General features: G+C 37.3%; 1 protein-coding gene across 1 annotated transcript in view; it reads left to right on the forward strand.

Moving 5' to 3' along the window:
• MS3_00008940 (uncharacterized protein) overlaps positions 1-24,890 on the forward strand; it is a 60,495-nt gene that overhangs the window by 4,368 nt on the left and 31,237 nt on the right. The window contains exons 2-12 of the mRNA XM_051217284.1: positions 2,378-2,524; positions 4,247-4,388; positions 5,149-5,248; positions 5,956-6,120; positions 12,372-12,508; positions 13,258-13,417; positions 14,289-14,480; positions 15,292-15,349; positions 19,655-19,738; positions 21,123-21,278; positions 24,758-24,861. The gene's annotated coding sequence lies outside the window, so the exon portion shown is untranslated. The remainder of the gene's footprint in view (positions 1-2,377; positions 2,525-4,246; positions 4,389-5,148; positions 5,249-5,955; positions 6,121-12,371; positions 12,509-13,257; positions 13,418-14,288; positions 14,481-15,291; positions 15,350-19,654; positions 19,739-21,122; positions 21,279-24,757; positions 24,862-24,890) is intronic.

Raw genomic sequence — 24,890 nt, forward strand, 5'->3', positions numbered from 1 at the left:
GACGGTTTAAACGACTATCTACAGTCCTTAAATTTCTTCTCACCCCAACAGCATGGTTTCAGGAAGGGTGACGCTTGTATTACCAACCTGCTGACTGCGGTTTACAGATGGACAAGCATCCTTGATCACAAGGGGAAGGTTGACATCATCTACCTAGATTTCTCAAAACCTTTTGATAAGGTTAACCATACATGTCTTATCAATAAGCTCAAACGATTGGGTATCAGACCACCTCTAATCGATTGGCTTACTTCATACCTGAAAAGTCGACATTTTAAGGTCAGGGTTAATTTCACTTTATCTCAGGCTATGGAATGTCCTAGTGGGGTCCCCCAGGGCTCAGTACTAGGACCTCTTCTCTTCTTGATCTACATAAATGATCTCCCTCAACAGGTAACGTCAGACTTATTACCTTTTGCCGACGACGTGGAACTTTGGAGAGAGATACGCAACCAAGACGATAGACAGGCACTTCAGGAGGATCTGACTCGACTTCAAAGTTGGGCAGACGATAACGGACTTACCTGTAACACTTGAAAGTGTAAAGTAGTCCATCTGCGACATGTTGCAGACTACAGTTATAACCTAGGAAACTCCTCTCTAGTAGTATCCCAAGTCGAAAAAGATTTAGGAGTCCTGGTGCCCCATGATTTAAAGTCTTACGCTGACTGTGACAAAAATGCCTTCCGAGCAAACCTTGCACTGGTAACATTGAAGCGCATTTTTGGCCAATTTGACGGAAGAACTTTCCATACAATCTTCAATAGTTTCATCCGTCCCCATTTGGAGTACGGAAACATAGTATTTCCCCCGTCACTCCAAAAGGATAAGGACACTCGAGCGTATCCAACGGCGAGCCACGAAATCAGTTCGAGGAATCAAATTTAAACCTTATGAAGAACGCCTCCATTCACTAGACCTTTATCCATTAGAGTATAGGCGTCTTAGAGGTGATTTATTAATGGCTTATAGTATTCTTAACACTTCTGGACATCCTCTCAAACACCTACTTAAGCCTAGTTCGAATAATAACCTAAGAGGTAACACCCAGAAACTGGAAACACAACATAGCAAGACGGAATGTAGACATAACTTCTACTCCTTAAGAGTTGTCAAAAGCTGGAATTCGCTGCCAGCCGAGCTAGTCCAAGAGACTTCTCAGGAGTCCTTCAAGAGGCAACTTGACCTATTTTTAAGGACCAAGGACAGCATCACACTATGATTTACCAATTTCTTTTCCTCTTTTATTGTTAACATACCTAGGTTCCTGCCTGGAGGATTTGGTGATCCCCTGCTACTAGACACGGAAGCCTGTTTAGCGAAAGCTTCTTCTATTCCGTCCACAACCATTTGAATTTGAATTTTAAAACCGTTGAATAAATGTTGACAATGGTCTAAATATAGTATACATATATGTATACATACATGTATGTGTTACCATACTATGACGGTTTACGGATGGTTTAGTTCAAGAGCTTTTTCTGGGTCACCTAAGCGATAGAGTTAATGAGGTTTTTGCATGCAAACTCGCTCCCTAGAAGTATCTTCGTATACAATTTTGAAGTTCAGATAGCTAAGGTTGGGGTAAAAATTTAGTTATGAATCCTCATCCATGCAAGCATAGTTTACGTACGTAGACAAATAACCAAATGATTTTGATTGAGATATAGAGGGCCGGTTCCCCAATGTCAGGATTTTAGGGAGACCTTGGGTTTTTTCCTCAAGTCGTGGGAATTATTAATTTTCCACAGTGTCTGGGGAAAATATTGGTTATAACCCAAAATTTTCTCAAACTTCTCGAGGATTTCCTCAAAACAACTTAAAACTTCGGGGTTTTAGTAGCATTCCCTCTAAAATGTTTTATTTCATCTTAACCTCAAATTTCCCAAAACTGATAAAGCATTAGTCAAGATCGGGAAATTGGGTTGTGTCCTATTTTAGATTGGTTCACGGTTTTACAGTGGAGGAATTAATGTTAATCTGAAATAAACGTACTCACAAAATGTGAAGGTAGTTGCAATGAATTTTCTTCGAAAAATTGGATGTATTGAGAACAATAAATGAAATTCTGGCCTATATCCGATATCTTTGTTGTGAGCCTGTGTTAACCTTTTGATTTCTTTGGGCTTTCTTGTCGGTGTTTCTGTGCGGTTCCAGGTCTTTGGTAACGTTTAGTGGCAGTGGTCTAGCTATTCAGCTGCACTAATTTGTGTCGTTTTCAATCTTAACTTATCATAAAACATATTTTAATACAGCTGAAATTTGATTACTTCCAAATATTTTTTTTTAAATACGTAAAATGACCAAAACTATCATTATTTTAACGTTTACTCAACATAGATATTCTTAAAATCTTATTTTACGTTTTTGTTTTTAGATTGTCGATATCCCGTTGTTAGCTCACTTATTTCACTCTGTTATTAGTTGAAAGTTATCGCACTAATAATCAGTATGACGGTTGTTGAACGAGATAATTTAAGTGGTTGTACGCTGAAGGAAAAGCTGGACTTCTACTATCGTGTTGGTATGTAACTCTCATTTTGGCCTCACGATAGCCAATTTAGTCAACTTGAATCTGTGGTATATTAGTCTAGATTTCATTTTATGCTAGTTAGTTTAGTTCGGCCTCACTTTATATACTTCACTTTGAGCTGGTGGGTAATGATTTTAGTCATTACCGTTAGTATGATTTATTAGTTTAATATTTAATATCAAAAGTGATACAGCTAACCAGAAGAATGGGCCTTTTGTAACAAAATAACACACTCATATCTGAATTATTAACCGGAAAACAACACGAATAAGTGTTAAGAACGATCAAACGATATCTTTATACGTCTCTCACTATTCAATGAATTAAGTTTTAACTGCTAAACCTGATATTATCCCGTTATATCATTTGTGTCTTGCAGATTTGGGCTTTACAGTTGCTGATTTGCACACATGTGTGTATTTTATTTTGTATTTATGCAAGCTGTTCAAATGAACTGCACTAGTTTTTGTTTGGATAGGTGTTTTAATATAATTAGCGGCAATTTACATCACTTATTTTTTCAAGTTAGATGCATATCCGTTCTTATCAAATACACCATATTTAGTGCATAAAATGAGATATCTATTATAGCATGCTCATATCTAACATAGTAGATACCAGCACACTGCAAGTTGTACAGGGTTATTTGCCTCTAACAATATCTGTTTAGGAATGCTTTCTATGTGTCTGATTGTCTTTTACTTTTGGTCGTTTTCTCTGCAACTGGTTATACGTTGTAATGAAAGTTGTTCTTTTACACATTGGCATAGGGACGAAATTAACATGATCAGTACTAAAGTAGTAGAATCAATTGTGCCAGCGGTAGTAAAAAGGATCAGGGATACAAAATATGGTTAACAAATTTGAAAATTATAAGATTTAAAATGATATCAAAACATAGGACGTAATGGAAAACAGAGTAAATGAATCCACACAATTGAAACTGATTTTAAGCCACTCCTTTTAACGATTATATAATCGAGCAGACCTCAACCAGATATTCTGGACCCACCATCTTGATTCAGTCTGTCAGTCAGTGATTTTGCGGACTGATAACTGGTTTTGGTTTGGCTGATTATGATTTCCCTCCTACGCCAACCAATATTACTCGTCTAAATACGGGGCGGTTGGTCATTTGTGATACAAATCACAGCAACCTCAGTTGAGGGTTCACAGTTTTATAAATCAATCTAGTATTTTTGCTTAATACCTTGAATTTAACCTCGAAATTATTTATTTAATGGTTCCAATATACTTGAGCTATGTTTTGAAGACACATACGATCAAATAATAATAACATGTGAACGTCCTGTACTTCTAAAGAACGCGTTCCACAGTCATACAGTAAATTAGAATAAACCACTACGTAGAGGACATATCGCCTATGACGCAATTGACAGGAGTCGGCGAAAACCAGTCGAATTTTCCATATTTTAGACAAAATTGGTTGTTTTAGATGCCTCAGAAATTCAATTCTTTTCTGTTTGTCGCAGCCCTTATTAGGAGATTCTCCCTTAACTTTTAAAGAGGTGTTCGTATCTTCTCACACATCTCAAACATTTTTTTGATCATCTCTTACTGGGAAAGTCATCAAATATTAACTCCAGGGTGTTGTAATTTCATGGTAGTTCGAAACTTCTTTTATACAATATTCGAGGTTTATTTTACTCTCAAATTTATTGAATATTTTCTCGTTCCTTTTTCTGTTGGTAGTAAAAAATCAAATTCTTCGCTTTCAACATCCTATCAGTGGATTATTTCCTCTTATGCCTATGAACACTAAATGTAGATATAGTCATGTACGAGATTCTGTGTACTGTGCCACAGTTGTATGGGCTCTACACCAGTGTTTCGCGTGAGTGGATTTTTAACAAAATTTACTTTAAAAACGTTTTACAATAAATTACTTAATTTTTGAATAAAACGATTGATCAAAATACTATGAAGTGATTATTTTTATATAAGTTTCTTGGAATTTTGATATTTGTCGTGTTTTATTAAAACAACACTCAGATTTGCTATCAGCGTTTTGCATTTGATGTATAGTACATTGAAAATTTAGCAGTGCTGCAAAAAACTACATTAGTGTTTGAGCATCAACATTGCCTGTTTTCGGATTTCACCTATTGTACCAAAGTTAGTCCAATCTAGTTACTTCACTTGTTACGTGTAAAAAACATCATTATTGTATCCAGAAAGGTCGAAATTCAGAAAGTGGTTTAGATCGAATGAATAGTGTAGTGTGGTTTATTAGGTAAAGTTATTATTGTTTATTTTTAAACCTAGTCACTACTTTAAAACGCCTGTTTTATCAGCATGAATCTTCCACTTCGCAAATACTATTTTTTCCTAGTTAGTTCAAATGATAAACGAATTGGTTATATCTTTTGAATGCTCATAACTTCCATTCATTTTGAAAGGTGTTTTTTACAATTTGAAATTGTTCCAAAAATTACTAAGATTCGGTGAGACATTAATTGTTTTTTCATAATTTCCTCAATAATTTCCAAATTGCATGAATATTTAAGAAATAGACCTGTTAAGTTTTGACTTTCTAATGTCTAGTTTAATACGTTACTGATAATTTATATATATAATAAACTATTTTTTCATAGACGGATCAATGATGATGAAGGACGTCATTATGAACTTGGTCAAAGTGCTGTCAAGTGTATGCGTAGCATTTTAATGGGTTGGATGCAACAATCTGCGCGGGTATGTATCATTATCATTACTGTTATCATTATTGAGTAAGATGTATTTAATTTTTAATATTCAGTTTTTCGTTTTTAAATGTTTTTTTTGTCCTAATGTGATCCATTTAAAATAAAGTAATGGTATACCAATATGTTAATGTGAGGAAGATGATTCAATTTTTTTATGGAGTTTCCTTATAATAACTTCTAGAAATAATAAAATTAGTAATTAGCTAATATTACTAACTAGTTTTTCATGAGAGCACGCACACTAGTCAGTCAGTGATAACCAACGTAGAACCTGCTACTAATATGCGTTAGCCCAAGTTATCTTACCACACTAACACGAGATGAAATTAACGTAATGAATGGCAAGTGATTTGAAATAATGTCGTGGAAATCATAATGAGGATTAGATATTGAGGACATAGTGGTGAATACATCTGCACTATTGTGCCTGATTCCGACTCACTCAGCGTCTCCAATTAGCACGAACTGTTTTGATTAAAAGATAGATATTCTTAGTGTTTTGTCAAATCATTTCTCGATTAATCGTAAGTAAAAATGGACTTTTTATGCAGAGTTTTTAAATAAGGTTTTCAAGTGATTTAAACTTAACAAAGTTATTTGAATATATTACCTTCTTGATTTTCTCCGTAATCCTTACTTTAAAATTCAAAATGTAATGACTCTGAAATATGATCTCATTCAATTTGTTATTTGCAGTTGGAATACTTCAAAAGAGTTCAAAACTTGGATACTTGTCTGCACTCACGTCTTGATTATGAAACCGGTGAACCTATTTATGATGATCATTATAAAAACTTACAAATGGACTGCATTGGTCTGTATGTAATTCAGCTGGTTCAAATGATTCATTCTGGACTTCAGGTTTGTTGATTTTGATAAAAAATTGTCCTTATGGTCGAATTATTATGCAGACTGATTCAGTCAAATGAAGACCTTGTGATGGTGTGCTGTCATTCACTATACCTTGAATTTTATTCATCACAGAAAATGAAATAGTAATTAATAACCACCAACCAACTGGCTACATAAATAAGGTGAATGGATTTATGCCATAACTAACACTTTTCTGATACATCACTGACTCGCCACTAAATAAGCATGTTTTAATCTATAAAACGTGTAGGTTTTTTCAGTATTTTCATTCGATAGAGTTGTGTTGTTTGGATACATTGGATTAACCAACTGACGATCATTGAAAAATTTATTCTCAAAAAATGTAAACTTGAGTTTCCAAAATATGGTCTGAGTTGGTGGGTGATCCTCGAGGATGCCCTAGTTTTGTCCGTACACAGAGTAATGTTTGTATAGTTAACAACTTATCAGATTTTCCAACAGATGTCGATGAACACTGATTGTAAATATGTATATTCATTGCAACATATGCTCGACCTAAATCCTGTTCCTATTAGCCATGAGAGATGGAAATGTTAAATTGTCAGAGGTTTTGGAATTCAAGTAATTGACTTTACACTGTTAGCGGGACATAGACTAGATTAAAGCATGCTCAATGCATGATTGCTTTGGTGCACGCTGATTGGCTGATTCTTATTCAATCAGCACTAGTCGATAGTCGGAGAATACTCTGGAATCTTCTTATGTAAAAACTATAAATATACCGACGTTTTTTTTTCACCCTTCCACGGTGTGGGCAGCCGGGAAGTGACATCAGCCCTCATACCCGTAACAGCACAAGAGACCAAGGTGGTCACATTCAAATCCTTCCTACACCTCCTAATACTTCTCTTATCCTCCCGACTAACCCTCCTCACGTGTCTTTATCACCTCGCACCGCTAGGGAAAACGATTCGAGTACCTGGAACGCCATTCCTGGTCTCCTGAAACCACACTCTAAACTACACGTAGGAGCTTTTAACGTACGAACACTTTGCCAAATAGGACAGCAGGCTTCCTTAGCTAAAACTTTAGAATCTCGCGCCATCGATGTGTGCTGCGTCTCCGAAACGCGCATACAGGATCCAAGTAGCGTCATTCATTTGACCTCACCATGCCAAAATAAATAACCGACTCGATTTACGCTTCGTGTATCTGGAAGCCCTGATTCTGCTTCCCGTGGCCTCGCCGGCGTAGGTATAGCATTGAGTCCTAGGGCAGAACTAGCTCTCTTAGAGTGGATCCCAATAGACAGTCGTTTGTGCGCTGTCCGACTGAACGGAACAGTAAGAATCCGAAAAGATAGGGACACTCGTCGTTGCCTCTTCGTCGTCTCTGCCTATTCTCCCACTGACTGCAGCTCAGATGATGTAAAAGATGAGTTTTACAGAAAGCTTTCGGACCTTCTCCGAAAAGCTAGGCGCTCGGATGTAGTAATAGTGGCCGGTGACTTTAATGCTCAAGTAGGCAAACTAAGTGATAAGGAAAGACACCTAGGTGGATCCTATGGTGTCGTGGCTCAAAGAACAGATAATGGCGACCGTCTGTTGCAGCTATGCTCAGATAACCGCCTGTTCCTTGCAAATACTAACTTTAACCATAAGGAAAAACGTCTTTTAACATGGCGACCCCTAATTCGTCCCAACGTTGGACCCAACTGGATCACATCGCTATCAGCCACCGATGGAGGGGCTCGATAGAAGACTGTCGCTCATTCTGGAGCACATGCCTAGATTCAGATCATGCTCTAGTGCGAGCGCGTATTTGCTTGCGTCTTACTGGACGTAGGAAAGATCCTGCAAGGAAACCTCTTAGGGCCCTACTTAATGATAGTCAAGCTAAGAGTATATTTCAGGAACAACTAGGAAAACAGTTAGGCAGCCATGTATGTGATGCCCACCCCGATGCAGCATGGAATGATATCCGAAAAGCTGTGGAAACAGCAGTGATATCTGCTAGTAAGGTAAACCAGAAGGTTAGGGAGCAACACTGGATCTCAGCAGCATCTATCGCACTGATAGATGCTCGGAAACACATTCCATCTGGCTCTGAACATAATGAAGAGCGGAGTCAGCTTAAGCGCAAGCTGACAAGAAGTCTACGCAATGATCGCGAACAGTGGTGGGTAGCGAAAGCAAGAGAGATGGAAAAGGCAGCGGCAATAGGTAATAGCAGACAATTGTTCAGACTCGTTAAGGAAACCGGAATTAGGAACCCGACCGTTAGCGAAACAATCTCAGAGAAAGATGGACATATTATTCATTCTCAATCCAGGAGATTGGATCAATGGGCAGAACACTTTAGGGATCAGTTCAACTGGCCTTCAGCCACACTTCGGTTTCCCACGATCTCCAGTCAACCTGAATGGCAAGTTAATGTAGGTCCTCCGTCCCTTTACGAAGTTGAAAAAGCCATAGGAAATCTGAAGCGAGGGAGAGCAGCAGGCCCTGACAGGTTTACTCCTGAGATTTTTAAGGATGGTGGTCCAGTATTAGCAATGAGATTAACCGAGGTCTTAGGTAGAATTTGGGAACTGGACGTAATCCCATCTGACTGGTCTCAATCACTGATTGTGCCAGTTTTTAAGAAAGGACAAAAGTCCTCTTGTGACAATCACAGAGGAATCAGTTTGACTAATATAGTGTCTAAAATATTAGCTTCAATAATACTTCGACGCCTAACTAAAGCTCGTGAAGAGCAGACTAGAGAAAACCAGGCTGGTTTTCGACCTGGACGTGGTTGTATAGATCAGATATTCACACTACGTCAGGTTCTAGAACACAGACACACATTCAGACGCCCCACAATGGTAGTATTTCTCGACCTTAAGGCGGCATTCGACTCGATTGATCGTGAGGTTCTATGGCAGTGTTTGTCACTGAAAGGAGTACCACAGAAGTACATTAACCTTATAAAGGCTCTCTACTCGAACACAACTGGTCGAGTGAGAGCTTATGGTGAACTGTCATCAGAATTGATCACCTCAAGTGGTGTTCGTCAGGGCTGTCCACTCTCCCCATTCTTGTTCAACTTTGTCATTGACATACTTTTAGAGATAACACTCTCCTCATCTAAATATACAGGGGTTGAACTTCTACCAGGAGGTTCACTTGTTGACTTAGAATATGCTGATGACATCGTTTTATTTGGTGAAGACACTGACAAAATGCAGAGTCTTCTGGCCACTCTAAGCAACAATGCAAGCATGTTCGGGATGCGATTCGCTCCCTCGAAATGCAAAATGTTGCTTCAGGATTGGGTTACATCGACACCCGAACTAGTGATAGGGAGTGAAGTAGTTGAGTGTGTCGACCGCTTCACTTATCTTGGAAGTCTCATCAGCCCTTGTGGTTTAGTGTGTGACGAAATCTCAGCACGGATACAGAAGGCTCGACTAGCTTTTGCCAACTTGCGTCATTTATGGCGTAGGCGAGATATCCGTCTATCAACCAAAGGACGTGTTTACTGCGCAGCAGTTCGTTCCGTCCTACTTTATGGGAGTGAAACATGGCCGGTAAGAGTAGAGGATATCCGTAGGTTACTAGTATTTGATCATAGGTGTCTTCGAAACATTGCTCATATATCATGGGACCATCGAGTAAGTAACACAGTTGTTAGGAAACGGGTACTAGGTAAGGATGGCAAATCAATTGATGATGTAGTGAAACTTCATCAGTTGAGATGGCTTGGACACGTGTTACGTATGCCCAACGACCGACTGCCTCGACGTGCTATGTTCAGTGGTATAGGAGTAGGTTGGAAGAAAGCTAGGGGCGGCCAAACCAAAACATGGCACAAGTCCATGAAGTCACTGACAAGTGAACTGAGTCATGTTGGTAGGTGTAGACTACCTGGTTGGGGACCGCGAGATGACAGCAACCGTTGGTTAGAGACCCTGAATGACATGGCTCAAAATCGTTTGCAATGGCGCAGGTGCATCCACTCTCTGTGTTCTCCCAAATTCTAATCTGAATTCTTCATGTCCCTTTTTTTTCCTCTTTCCAAATTTCTTTCACTGGATTATACTCTTTAAATAACATCTCCAAACCCTAATCTTCCCGATTACTGCTTATACTCTTGCTACCTCTACCACTACGGGATTTGAATCGACAAGTGCATCTCTGTGCTAATGTGGTGTGGCAACTCGAACTGATGTACGTACGTACGAAGTTCTACGTTGTTACTGACTGACTGACTGACCGACGTTTTCCCTATTGTGCTTCTGGCTTGCTTCTTACTTCCATCTAACCTTGTTATTTGGAATATAATCTCTTCCTGTTCAACCGTGTTTTGATTTGGGGACTTGGCGAGTGAATCGGTGTCCGAGAATACTAAGCAATAGGAATAGCTGGGTCATAACCGTAAGAAAGAAAAGAGATTATAACAGTGGCGACGGGAAAAAACTAAAGAAAAATGGCGATTTCTTTAGAACAGTTGCGGTTAATATTACAGCACCAGCAGAAGTTGTTAGCCTTGCAACAACAACTATTGAGCACACTTTTCACCCGACCAGAAAATAAGAAATCTGTTTATGATGCAGTAACAGACATTTCAGAAGCATATCTAGTGGAGGGTTCAAATCCCTTTATACCTGAACCAGAACGTAATATTTGTAACGTGTCCGGCTCACAGCAAGAAAATACTGTGCTGAATGCTCATAAAGTTGTGGCAATACGAAATGATCAAGAGCCGGACCCTGTAGATGAAGCCCGGAGTCCAGAATTGAATGAAACACTACTGGTCCTGTCTAGCCCTGAAAATAAACTTCAGCTAGAACAAAATTATGGTCCACGTGATATTAGCCGAAAAAGCTATGGGGACTCGTATTCAGAAAATAACTGCAGTGACACGATGAACCCAAATATACCGAATCTTACTCAAAATCATTGTGAGACAAATTTATACTGAATCAGCTTATCCGATTTCTAATGACAATGTATCAGATATGGGTTCTCAGAATAATGCATGTAATTTTGATGACATTTCTTATAAAAATGAGGAAGATATGTCGGCTGAGTCAAATTATGGTCAAAAGTCTAATTTAATTTTGTTAGATGTTGATTTCCGTAATGATCCATTATCCACTGATGAAATTTCTAATGGATTTGAAAGTAATGCTACAGAAGAATTAAACTCTGACCTCAAATCAAAGGTCGTTCATTATCATCTAGTCATTTCTAGTGGATCCGACATTCAATGCAAGAAACATCGTTTAAATAAAGTCCTATTATTTGTAACTTGGAGATATAAGGATCCGACATTGTTTCGCGGAGGAGGAGAATGTTGGAGAATTAAAAGTTATGCATACTTTTATTTAAAAAAAAATCAAAACGCCGGGAACAGACATGTCAGTCTCTGTGCAAGAAAAAAAGTGATAATTCTTTATTGCCTAGACGATGAACTAATCGAAAGCACAAGCCAGTCACTCAGTTGCAGTTGGACCCTAGCACCAGATCCTACGAATCTGCTCAGAGGGGAGGTGTTAGCGGGACATAGACTAGATTAAAGCATGCTCAATGCATGATTGCTTTGGTGCACGCTGATTGGCTGATTCTTATTCAATCAGCACTAGTCGATAGTCGGAGAATACTCTGGAATCTTCTTATGTAAAAACTATAAATATACCGACGTTTTCCCTATTGTGCTTCTGGCTTGCTTCTTACTTCCATCTAACCTTGTTATTTGGAATATAATCTCTTCCTGTTCAACCGTGTTTTGATTTGGGGACTTGGCGAGTGAATCGGTGTCCGAGAATACTAAGCAATAGGAATAGCTGGGTCATAACCGTAAGAACAAAGAGATTATAACATACACTATATTTTACTTAGATTTCCTCTAACAACATTCCTTACGTTTTATGTTTCTGTGATACTGCATGGTTCATGTTAATAATTACATTGAAGATTTTTGCTAAGTACAGAAATAAACAAGATCTTAGTTGAAGAGTAGGTCGTTTATCCACTGTCTGGCAAATGTGATCTCGGGGCATGAATTCATTTCATTCAAGAAGTTCCTCATACTAAATCTTCATAGTTTATAACTTCTACTTTCTTTGAGTCAAGACCTTCATGAGCAGAGTTCTCAACCCTAGTCTCGACATTATCTTTACCGCGGCTTTATTGACTGTTGTCTACACCCTCATCCACGAAAATCGAAACTTAGAGAGCAATATGAGTGTATGACATCATGTTTAATTTCTTCATATTATATGTTTCTTTCAGATTGTTTACACAAAAGATGAAGTAGCATTTGTACAAAATCTTGTGTTCTATTTGGAAAGAGCCTACCGTATCCCAGATTATGGAATGTGGGAACGTGGAACAAAGCAAAATCGTAATATAACTGAATTACATGCAAGGTAAGTTTATATATATATACATAAGTTATTTCTGGAAGTTACCATTCCTTTAGTCTTCGGATATAGCAGTGTTGTATAAAGTTAAAATAATATGTTAGTTTAGTCATCCTGATACATTTTTCTTCTTCCAACCAGAAGTGCACTCTGACTTAGAGAATAGTTAAACAAGTGCTATATTTACTTCATCCATTTCATTCGATCCAAATCCGCAACGAGATCAAATGAACTTTTATCCATTCTGAAAACTAAATTCAACTCCGGTACATTTCCCAGAGACTTTAAATCACATGATAGCAGATACTAATCAAGTTTTCATCATTTTTACAAAGGTTCTGTTGACCAGCACTCTGCTAGAGTAAATAAAAATCCTATGTAAATGAACATAGCTTGATTTTAAAGAATCATTTTCTAACTGAAAGTTCATATAATAAATCTTCTGGTTTTTTATTGGCTTTTTCAAACGACCACTTTGTAATATTTTCATTTGACAGAATATATCATGTATCGAGTGTAAATGATTGGCGAACTATGGTTAACAAACAATTTGAAGTGTAGTATAGTATACCAAACTATATTTTATGTTACTTATGCAATGGCTATTTTGTAAATTGTTGATAATATTCTTTTTTTTTCATTTGTATAGAATTGTGTTCCATCTGGATTATGCTTTATTTATTATGTAATAAGTTATGGATGAACTGTGTATTATTATTGATTTTGAAATTTTCATAATCTTATTTCCTAATTAGCTCTATTTGTATGGCGAAAGCTGCATTGGAATCGGTTGCTGGGTTCAATATTTATGGTTATGAAGGTGGACATTCTTCTATCCTTTTTATGGATGCTGACGCCCACAGTCGTAATAGAATAATTATGACAAATTTGTTACCTAGAGAATCTGCATCAAAGGTAAATTATGTTCCTTTAACTAGTGCGACTTCATACTCAATATGTGAATATCATAAGTTATGAAAAGGGAGTCGAATCAAAATATTTTGAGTTAGGAATAATATCATTTCCTTTAATTGGTTCTTATCAACCACATAAGATCTTAAATGTCTCTTCTTGATGGTCTGGGATTTTCAAATCTCCAGTTTCATTTGGAATCTGTGAACCATATCGTGTAATATGGCCATTAATTGAAATGACATAGATCTTAGTTTGGCGTATTTATTATTGAACACTAATTGAAGATCAGAACCTATCACTTCTCAGGCCGTACAATACTGGACGAAGAATATTTGAATTTCAGGCAGAAGCAAAAAAGAACTTGGATTTCTTCGAGATTTCAGGGATATCTGTCTGATAAGCACTGATACCCATAAAAACTAACCATGGGTGTTGTGCTCCATAATCTAAAGCTATTCAGCACACTGACTAACATCCCTGAAGGAAAATAAGACAGACTGTATCAAACTAAAACAAAGCCACACTCTGCTCCATACATATGTATTACGATGGTTCGATTATCTGACGAAATACTGGAATGATTGAGATAGCCAAACTAATAAGCTACCTACTTGACTGGTTCCTACACATCAGCCGCATTGTCAGGAGAGGACGAAACAACTGGTTAGCTGGTTGAATAAATATTAGAGAAATAAAGCGGACATTTACATGCCACGCATAAGGCTAAGATGTTTTGACTAAGCTATTGATCGGACAAATGATTAACCAATGATGAAAATAATGATCACAGACGAAGCGGTTACACTTTAATTTTATCCCTCATACCAGTTCGTTGTTATTCTTTTTGTAACTGTTGTGTTCCATGTTCTAGGGTACTGACGCTTCACTTATTCCTTCATTGTGTTGGCCAGCTTATGGTACATGTTCAACTAGTACACGATTGCCAGCTCTGGAACGCTGTTTAGAACGTTTAAAAGGTGTTTACGGCTTCAAACGGTTTACCCGAGATGGTTATGCTACTGTTTTAGACACAAATAGCGAATATCAACCGGGAGAATTGATGGTATGCTGTAGTTAGTTATATCTTGGCCATTTGTTCTCTGGTAACCAGTGAATTAAAAGTGTTTTGTTTGTTTTCGTCTGATAAACGTGCTACTTTAAAACTTTATGTGTTCGGCTGAAGTTTGGTATATAGAGGAATAGATTTAGACTCGCTGGTACAATCATGTCTTCCTCACCTGAGCCCCGAGATAGTGGTTTCAACCTCTTTTGAGGTCGTCGGTGGGCTTAGCTAAAGAGTTCCGGACTAGGACGAAACGTTTTCTTCTAGTGCTCTTATGTTTTGAATAGTGTTATGCTTTGGTTTGTAGGTGGCTGGAGGTAGTCAACAGGAAATTCTTGTCCTAGGTTTCGTGCTTATTGGTACTCGTCAGCAGGGCAAGTATTTTATCTTTTTATTTTCGGTAATTTATTAAAATTCCTAGTTATCAGGCTTAATTACCTACTAGCTTACTTACTTACGCCTGTTACCCTTCATGGAAGAGCATAGGCTGCTCAACAGCATTCTCCATCCAACCCTATCCTGGGTAATCGTTTCCACTTGCTGTTTCTCCTTTTCATACCGATGTAGTGTGTTCTTTGGTCTTCGTCTTTTCCGTTTCCGTTCAGGATGCCAAGTTAGCGTTTGCCTCGTGGCTATTTGATTGCATATATCAGATTATTTTGAAATGGTTTAAATTCATTGATATGCATTATTCTTGAGGTATATACTGGCTGATTATTAAAGTTTATTAATTACTCATACTTATGTGAATGAATGATATTTTTCTTCGTCATTTTAAATAGCTCAATTATTTCTCATTATCTGTCTGTAGAAATTTGTTGGAATCGAAAGTGAATGGCCAATGTTTTTTGCATACATGATTATCGAAAGTAAGTTGAATGTCAGTCATTCCCCTTTCAACTACATCATGAAATTGTGGTATTTGTTATTCAGATAAAGTGTAGAGTAATTTTGTGACTTATATTTATTGACTGTTTACTGCCCTCAATTTATTTTTATTAACTGTAAATTAATAATTAAAGTACAAATTTGCTTATTCAGTTTTGAGTCATACTTTTGTGTGCAAAGTTTAATGATACTAATCTACTGTCCATATTGATATGGATGAAGCTTGTGAACTAATGGCTGAAAGTTTAGTGCTGTTTAACTCCTACTCTACAGCTCCACATTCTGGATACGTATGAAAGTAATCTTATGGATATTCTCCTATCTTCACTGATTGTGAATCTTTTAACACAGTATGCACGCTATATAAATTAATGATTGGAACCGTATAAAAATTTCTCACTCATTCTTAAATCTACCAATCAGAACAGCAAAAAGTCAACCAAGCACCTCATTATTTTCATTAAAATCATGAACCGATCAATGTTAGACCATCATTGAAATCCTAGACTCACTGGACGACCGCTTCGTCCTAGTATGGGACTCCTTGGCAGTGTGCACCCACGATCCCGTGCACAGGAGTTGAACCCCAAGACCTTCGGTCTTGCGCGCGAACACTGGCCTTTTAAACCACTGATTTGGCATCCAACGTGTTAATATCTAACTTCAACCAATCCACGATATTGTACGGCCTATTTAATATTATCCTGCATTAATAAGACTAAAACTCATGATTATATACGTGATGATTTGATGATTATATTAAGCATTCAATTATTTGAATGCATTTCGAAATCGGAACATTTAAATAATTGAACAGTTTGTTGTTTAGTTGTTTCAAATTCCAGTCTAACTTGCCAGTCATCTATACAATGTCAGGTTATACCTGAGAGAGGCTATAGTTTTTTTATCTTTATAGACTTTATGCTAACATTCACAATTCAGCTCTCATATTAGTACGCTCGTATAGATTTGTATAATTTTTTTCTTTATGGTTTAATTCCAAATGTTAAAATCCATTGCATTCAAAGTTCTAGTCAAAAAATGACCATGTTAACTGGTATAGTGAGTCAATCAGAAGTGACCTAACGTGAAGATCACTCATACATCGTCAAAAATGACCTAAAAGACTAATTCATATCACTGACTAGAAGTGGGTTCACTTTCTAAGGGGTAGGAATGTATCTATTTAAATGAGTATTTGTGCATAGTATTCAGTAGCCCAATCGACTTTCTTTTCGACCATTGTCTTCTTGCTCAAGTAGTCAGTTCGGTGGTAGTGGGGGCTTTGACGCATAGCATGTTATGTATCAATATCAGATCTCGGACATCACCCATCATAACATTAACAGCATCACAGTCACTATCCGTGTTTCATTGTATCTCAGTGGTTTTGAGTGCTGTTAGAGGTATGAGGGCGGTTATCACTTCCCGGTTGCCCACACCGTGGAAAGGTTCTTCTGGAGGTACCTGAAAAGGAAATTGGATTAGAAGTGGTCTTAGTGACCTGGGAGCGTGACCGCAGTGCCCAAGGGACAACTGCTTGAGGTCGGTCACACACGACCTTTTTATGGGTAATTTTTGTGTTAGCTCCGTACTTTTTGGGACCTTACCGCCGGAGACGGATATCCGTGGGATAAAGCGAGGTGTGCATTTTTAGGGTCGACCTTTTCTAACCCCACCCCTCCTTGTGGGAAGGCAGCATCACTGTCATGCTGGTTGTCTGAAGGAAACACCTTACTGCTGTCAAACCTCTATACAGTCAGCAGTACGACTTCGGGCCTTGGGTTTGTTGCTTTTAGTCTTACCGCTCTTCAACCGACCTGTCTGACATGGTAGGACCTTGAGGAACAGTTGTTCCAGACAGTATAGCTCGGTTGCTTCATCACGATAGGCGAGCCCGACCACCACGTCAAGGTAGCAACAACGGTCGGGTATTATTGTATCTAAATCTTATTTTATTCGGCAGTTTAAAAATCCCCGTAGAATATTCTAATATTCTTCATATTTTATTACATTTCAAGGAATATCATTAAACGCACGGTGATTTTTGTATTTCTTTATTTGATTTTTTTACCCCATTAAAAAAATTTTTTCATCCCATCTTTCATTTTTTTCATTCCGTTTCGTCCAATTAAATGGCTAGTTTTAAATTCGTTATAATTGGTTATTTATTCCTTAAAATTGATATAAAATGTGAGTACTTGTCGACTGAACACCTTTTCGTCAAAATTACGGACGATAATAAGGTACAAAGTACAAGCTCTGTCGTTTCTCACTTTACGACGTACTGCCATTATGCGGTGTGAGATTCTCATTTTCATAGAGATCAGAAGCCGTATATTAAATTTGTATGTTGTAGAAATGGCTGAAGAATACCTAGCGGATCCTCACAGCCGATTAGACGAAAGAGGTAATTTCACTAGTGTTGTTATATTGTTCTTGAAGGACTTCAATGAACACTTAATGTCCGGCTTTCATCTTTTATAAGTTTATTGAAGGTTTCTAACGTCGATTTGGATGCCACGTTAAGCAATGACGAAAAAGAAATTGTTTCTATAACCTCAGAAGAATCCAGTAACCAAAACAACGACACTGATGAAGAAGCTCACGACATCAAACTTTGCGACACATGCAATCTTGCTCAGCCGCCATGTGAAACTGGTGACGGAAGCACTTGGATTTTTTGTCTCTACAATGCAATGCTTCTTTTTTGTGTGCTTACGACTCACTACCACAATTCCATAGATCCCACTGTCCCATGTGCGGCTCTATTACGGAATCGTAGTCACGCTATTGTCCAGGAAAATATGAACTGTTTAGAGACCGAGTAAAGGCCCTTCTTAGGGCCACTCACAATTTGATTTAAATTCTTTTGTTTTAATTCGTTAAAGAATGACCAAAGGATTTTTAAAACCTCTTTTCCAATGAAGTTGTTTAACTGTTCCATCTGATAATTCCTATCTTGCATACAACAAGTTTTTTTTTACCTTAAAGCGTTTACTGAAAATTAGTAAGAATAAGTTTAAGTCATCACTAACTATAAGCCCGAAATTATGTACTAAGATCATCTCACTGGTACAACAACATTATTTCCATGGGAAAGGTCAAGTGATGAATTTGAGTCGCTCACGTATTAGTAATACTTTTTTCTGATCTACAAAATGTCTATCATCTAATATACAGTAATCTATCTAACAATAGTACATGCAAAATTTAATAAGAATATTTCAATACAGTAAAAATTCTCATATTGACGTGCGGTAAATAAATGTAGGCACAGTGGTCTAGTGGTTAAGCGCCCGCGCGAGAGACTGACAGATCCTGGGTTCGAATCCCGCGAGGCAGGGTCGTGGATGCGCACTACTGAGGAGTACCACAATAGGACGAAACGGCCATCCAGTGCTTACAGGTTTTCCATGGTGGTCTAGCTTCAATTGACTCATGATCTCAACTACTGAGATTTTATTTATTATATTGACCTTAAACGTTGGCATAGCTAAAGGTTAATTGATACAGTTGACCTTATTCGCATTCAGCACTATAATCGAACTAAAAATTTATTTTGTCAGACGTAAGCCTGTTAATTTGCACTTAAACAATATTTCTAATGCTTGTCAAAAATGGTTATTCTTGTAACGTTCAGCTCTTTCGTGTTTGACATTAAAAAATAAATATTCACATATAACGAAAATGTACATACAATTTTTTAGTGTTCGTTGTTTACTAAAGAAAACTGATGATTCGAAAAATGATTCCAGACTTTCTAAATAAGTAACGTATGCTGTCTTATTTATAAAAGGCATCAAAACATTAAGATAATGGTTTGGTCAGACTGCACACCTACAAAACATTTTCTGTTGACGTAAAGTGAAAAAAACCTTACGCGCACTTCCCAAGCACAATAACCGATTCACACTACTGCGTAGACAGAAAAGTATGTTTTTGTCATAATTATAAACTACTCAACTACATAAAATGAACAGTGTACAGTTAAAAACAATTTATACTTTTAATGGACTAGCAAAATAACGCAATTACAATCTTGCATTTATTTACGATACCATTTTTAAGGCTAAACTAAACAACTCTTTTGTATTAAGAATTACTGTTTGCAAAATAACCAAATCATAAATATTATTTTCTACCTTCTCTGAAATTATTATTAATTTAAGAAAGCGTAATAGTTGCTTCATTTATCGATCCTTAACGGTTAGCGTGAATAATACATGCCCATTTTCACCAAACATTATTGGTTTTCATTGGTATACTTTTCTAATTCTGATTAGATTGTTTAAATGGTGATCGAGAGAAAGCAATAGAATATGATCAGTTAATGCAACCACTTCTTGTTCATCCTATATCGGAATCATGTAAGTAGTTAGTTCGATGAATGATAAATGTTAAAAATTAACTTCTGGAATTATGACACTAATGAAGATCTGAACTAGTGAAAATAAAATGTGTTGTAATTCCTCGATAAATTTGATAAAATATTCATTATTACTGACATAACTAATGGGGTCAATCTTTAACTTTCAACTCAAACGTAGAACCACGGAACATCTGACAAAGTATATGAATGTAATGTTAACGAACTGGAGTTGTCAATCATTTACGAAATATGAAATAAAAATAGTATGATTTATAAGGGATCTGTCAGTTAATAAATAAATAGTCAGTGATAACAATGAAAGTTATAAGCTAGCCAGTGATTATTCATGTAAACCTGTAGCGAAATGTTTGAACTAGTGAACACTATCAAAAGTAGCTTTAGTTAAATTTGAGTGTAAACGTATATGTGTCTGATTCGCATGATTTAGATTTCCGTCACTTCGAATATCTTATACTCAAGTTATAAATGAGCATTAAATTCGCAGCTTGTTCATCAAGTTTAAGAAATGTTTATTCGAAATTCCGAAATCACTGTCGTTCAGATGTGTAATTGATAACTTCATGAAAAGACTACATTTATTAATGTGCATCGTATGTAAGAATATGTTACTTTCTAACTGTCTTGCATATCTTTGTGCGAAACTATTATTCAAATCTGTTTTATAAAGTAATCGATGCTAAATAATGACACAGACCCATGGTCTTTGTGAGGATATTTTATGTGGAATCTGTTTGTTCGGTAATCACGTTAGTGCTAACTCACTACATTAGGCACACATATCTCCGATTTTGTATGTATCTTTATTGTTGGTTGTGATTGAACTTTCTCTACAGATGTTAGCCGTACTAATAAGTCATTAGGTTATTTGTATCCAAAGTTAGTCATACACGACCGATGAAATTTGTCAGTTTTATATTCTTATAAATCTATGCAAGTTAAAGGAACATTTCGTATGGTGTTTTGATGTCTGTCATTTCACAGAAATGCTTTTCAGGATTAATCAATAGAAATTTATTTTGATGTAACTTGACTGTTGTATATTTTCAAATTCAAACCGAATAAACGATGCTATACGGAAAAAGGTTCAGGATAGTTTACCTACAATGTGCTTTCCAATTTGTGTAGATCAATGTAACTACTGTTTAGCTAGTTACAAGGTTTGTAATCAAGAGATCTTATCCTTACGCTCTTGTTAACCAAGTCTATTAAGTGACATTCTTACTCACGTGATAATTTGTGAGCACTGTATCAAGATACACAGCTTGATTTAATTTTGTATTGTGTTGAATAATCTACTGGAAGGAGCAAGCTTACACTTAATATACATGTATATTTTAAGAACTCTATTTTTCCTGACATAGATCCCTGGCTTCCAAAGTTTTATTTTGTTCCTACTGAAGAATTGGAAAAAGAGCGCCGTTGCCGTGGTTCAGCAATTCGTAAAAGCAGTTTCCGTTTAGTCGGTGAATCTCGTTTCCTTTGGGGGCAATCAATCTATATTATATCTCAGTTACTTAGTAGGTTGGATTTCTCTTCTTTCTGAATAATTTGTAGATTACAACAAAAATTGTGATGTAAAGTTTAATTGTTTTATTTTGGATGCTAAATAATTCCTAATGTTATGACTGCTTGAAATGGACAAAAAATTACTTGAATAGATGAAGATAGAGGAACTGGTAGTTTTTCTCACGAAACTGATCTTTCGATCTCGGTTGGGTGGATGATAGAAGACAGAACTGTACTGAGCAACTAATTAAGTATATCTGAATATATATTAGGAAATTTTGAGGTTTTTATTTCTTCAAATATAATATTGTTTATTTTTTTTATTCAATGGTAAAAAGTAAATAGCCAAGACTGAAAATGAAAATTACGAAACAATTGATGACTTTGTGTTCATCGTAACACTTAAGTATTACATAAATTTAGTTACAAATTATAGATAAGAAATGAAAGTAACAGTTGTTGGGTTTAATTTATGGTCTTAGTATCACAGCTTGTACAGTTGCTGTTTTCCTCTCTCAGAATTTGATTAAATATCAGTTTGATTAACTCCTCCTGTAGCTCTTCTGCGGCTACCGCCAGTCTCAAGCCCGGATAAAGGAAAAGGGCTTGTCATAGAGTCAGAAACCCCATCCCGTAGAAAATATCTTGCTAAAACAACGCTAACCAGAATAAACAAATTAAACCGTTTAACCTCTCCACTGGAAGTTGAAAGATCTTCATTCATAAGAATTATGACGCCTCACACTGAAAGCCGAGATTGTTTAGGAGGCACGAGAGCGATATTCCTTCAAACAACCAGAGCAACAATTAATATAGGTACGTGGAATGTCTGGACAATTTAGGGGACCAGGAAGACTAATAAAATAGCTGCGAAAATGAGGAGATACAACTTGGTGATGCTCGGAACCAGAGGAACCCATTGAACCCAAGCTGAACAGAAAATGGATAGATTTGGAAGAGATGCTGTTGTACTCTGGTCACGAAGAGGAAAGTGCTCCACACGCTCAGGGAGTTGCTCTAATGCTGTCCAAATAAGTAAGGAAAGCACTTATAGGATGGGAATCTTACGGATCCAGAATCATAAAAGTATCTTTTAAAACAAAGGAGAGAATCACGATAAATGTTATCCAATGTTATGCTGCAAGAAGTATCATCATAAGGAATGGATTTTCATCAACACCCTGGACAAGATTCAAGAAAGGAAGAAAACAGTAATTAGCAACTGCCGAACAAGAATAGAGAAAGTCAAGGCACAAGCAAACAAGCGATTGATGAGGAGCATTAGAGCCGACAGGCAGAAATACGTGAAAGAACTAGCAACGACGGCGGTAAAAGCTGCAAGAGAAGGAAATACGAGACAGCTACATGACACAACGAAGAAACTAACAGGGAAATATAGTAAACCAGAGAGACCAGTCAAGGACAAAGAAGGCTAAACAATCAATGAGATTCAAGAACAGAGGAACAGATGGGCAGGGCACTTCGAGGAACTCTTGAATAGACCAGCTTCATTGAATACACCGGACATAGAAGCAACACCTACAGACCTTCCTATGGATGTCACTCCACCAACGACGGAAGAAATCAGGACAGCCATCAGACAAATCAAGAGCGGGAAAGCAGCAGGACCTGGCAATATACCAGCCGAAGCACTGAAGTCAAACGTGGAAGCAACTGCAAACATGCCCCACGTTCGATTCAAGAAGATTTGAGAGGAAGAACAAGTGACGACAGACTAGAAAGAAGAATAGCTCATCAGGATACCAAGAGATCTAAGCAAATGTGAGAATTGCAGAGACATCAAACTACTATCAGTATCAGGAACCGTTTTGAACAGAGTATTGTTGAACTGGATGAGAGATTAAGTAGACGCTCGATGTCGAAATCAATAGTCTGAACTCCGTAAGGATCGGTCGTGCACAGACCAAATTGCAACATTACGGATCATCGTCGAACAATCAGTTGAGTGGAACTCGTCACTGTACATCAACTTCATTGATTATGAAAAGGCATTTGACAGTGTAGATAGGAGGACATTATGGAAACTTCTTCGACACTACGGAGTTCCTGAGAAGATTGTCAACATTATCCGGAACTCATACGACGGACTACAGTGCAAGGTCGTGCATGGAGGACAGCTGACAGACGCAATCCAAGTAAGGACCGGAGTCAGACAAAACTGTCTACTCTCTCCCTCCCTCTTTCTTCCAGTGGTCGACTAGATTATGAAGACCTCGACATCTGAGGGAAACCACGGAGTACAATGGACAGCTCAGAACCAATTAGACGATTTGAACTTTGCAGATGACCTGGTCCTTCTATCCCATACACACCAACAAATGGAGATGAATTAAACTAATGTAGTAGCAGACCCTGCATCACTAGGTGTCAACATACACAAGGAAAGAACCAAGATCTTCAAATAAAACACGAAGAACACCAACCCAATCTCACTTGATAGAGAAACTCTGGGAGAGTTGGGAAATTCCACGTATCTGAGTAGCATCATAGATGGACGTAGAGGATCTAATGCAGAAGTAAAGACGAGGATTAGCAAATCTAGGGCCGGAGTCCTATAATTGAAGAACATATAGGACTCAAAACAACTATAAAGCAACATCAAAATCAGAATCTTCAATACGAACGTCGAGACAGTTCTACTGTACGGAGATGAAACGTAGAGAACTACTACAACTATTATCAGAAGGTGCAAGTATTTATAAACAATGGTCTACGTAAGATACTGAATGTCCGTTGACCGGATATCATCATCAACCTGCTGTGTAAAAGAACAATCCAGGTTCGAGCTGAAGAATGAATTGCGAAACAACACTGGGGGATAGGACGTACATTGTGGAAATCACCACACTGCATCACGAGACAAGCACTAACTTGGAATCTTGAAAAGGAGACGGAAAAGAGGAAGGCGAAGGAACACACTGCATCGAAAATTTGAAGCACCCATGAATAGGGTGAATAGCAACTGGAAAGATTTTCCCAGGACAGAATTCGACAGAGAATGTTGGTGGTTGGCCTATGCTCCTCGAAGAGGGGTAACAGGTGTACGTAATGAATTAAGTAATTGGTTTGATTAGTTTGTTTGCAAGTGTTGCGGAAGCGTTTGTTCCCCACTTTTTGTTCTAAATCCTATTTTAAGCGAGGAAACAAATATGAGAGTGATCATGTTCAACTGAAAATGGTACTGATGATTCATATGCCCAAGTAAAAACGGCACAGTCTCAGATTTTGGTATACAACTTTATGAAGACAGTTCTATCACGAATGCTTCTCTACCTTACTGAAGGTCAGATATTACGGCAGTTTTATCACCATTCATTACATAGTTGCGTTGTGTTCTTTTTATAGATTGACAATTTATTAAGCAACAAATTGGGAATCATAAGCTGTTATTTTATTTCTCCATTTTCTTATTTTATTACTTAGCAAGTTACAAGATGTTCCCAATAAATATGTCTTTTTTTATTCATAGTTTCTGGATGTCTTCTACCAAGTGATTTGGATCCAGTCGGTCGAAGACCATCACATCGTTTTTCTGGAATGTCATCTACATTAGGTAACGAACTTTTATTTTCTGTAAGTTTGTGATCCATTTCCTTCAAAAT

The sequence above is a fragment of the Schistosoma haematobium genome, chromosome 1 (genome assembly GCF_000699445.3).
Source record: "Schistosoma haematobium chromosome 1, whole genome shotgun sequence".
In the NCBI taxonomy this organism is placed as follows: Eukaryota; Metazoa; Platyhelminthes; class Trematoda; order Strigeidida; family Schistosomatidae; genus Schistosoma; species Schistosoma haematobium.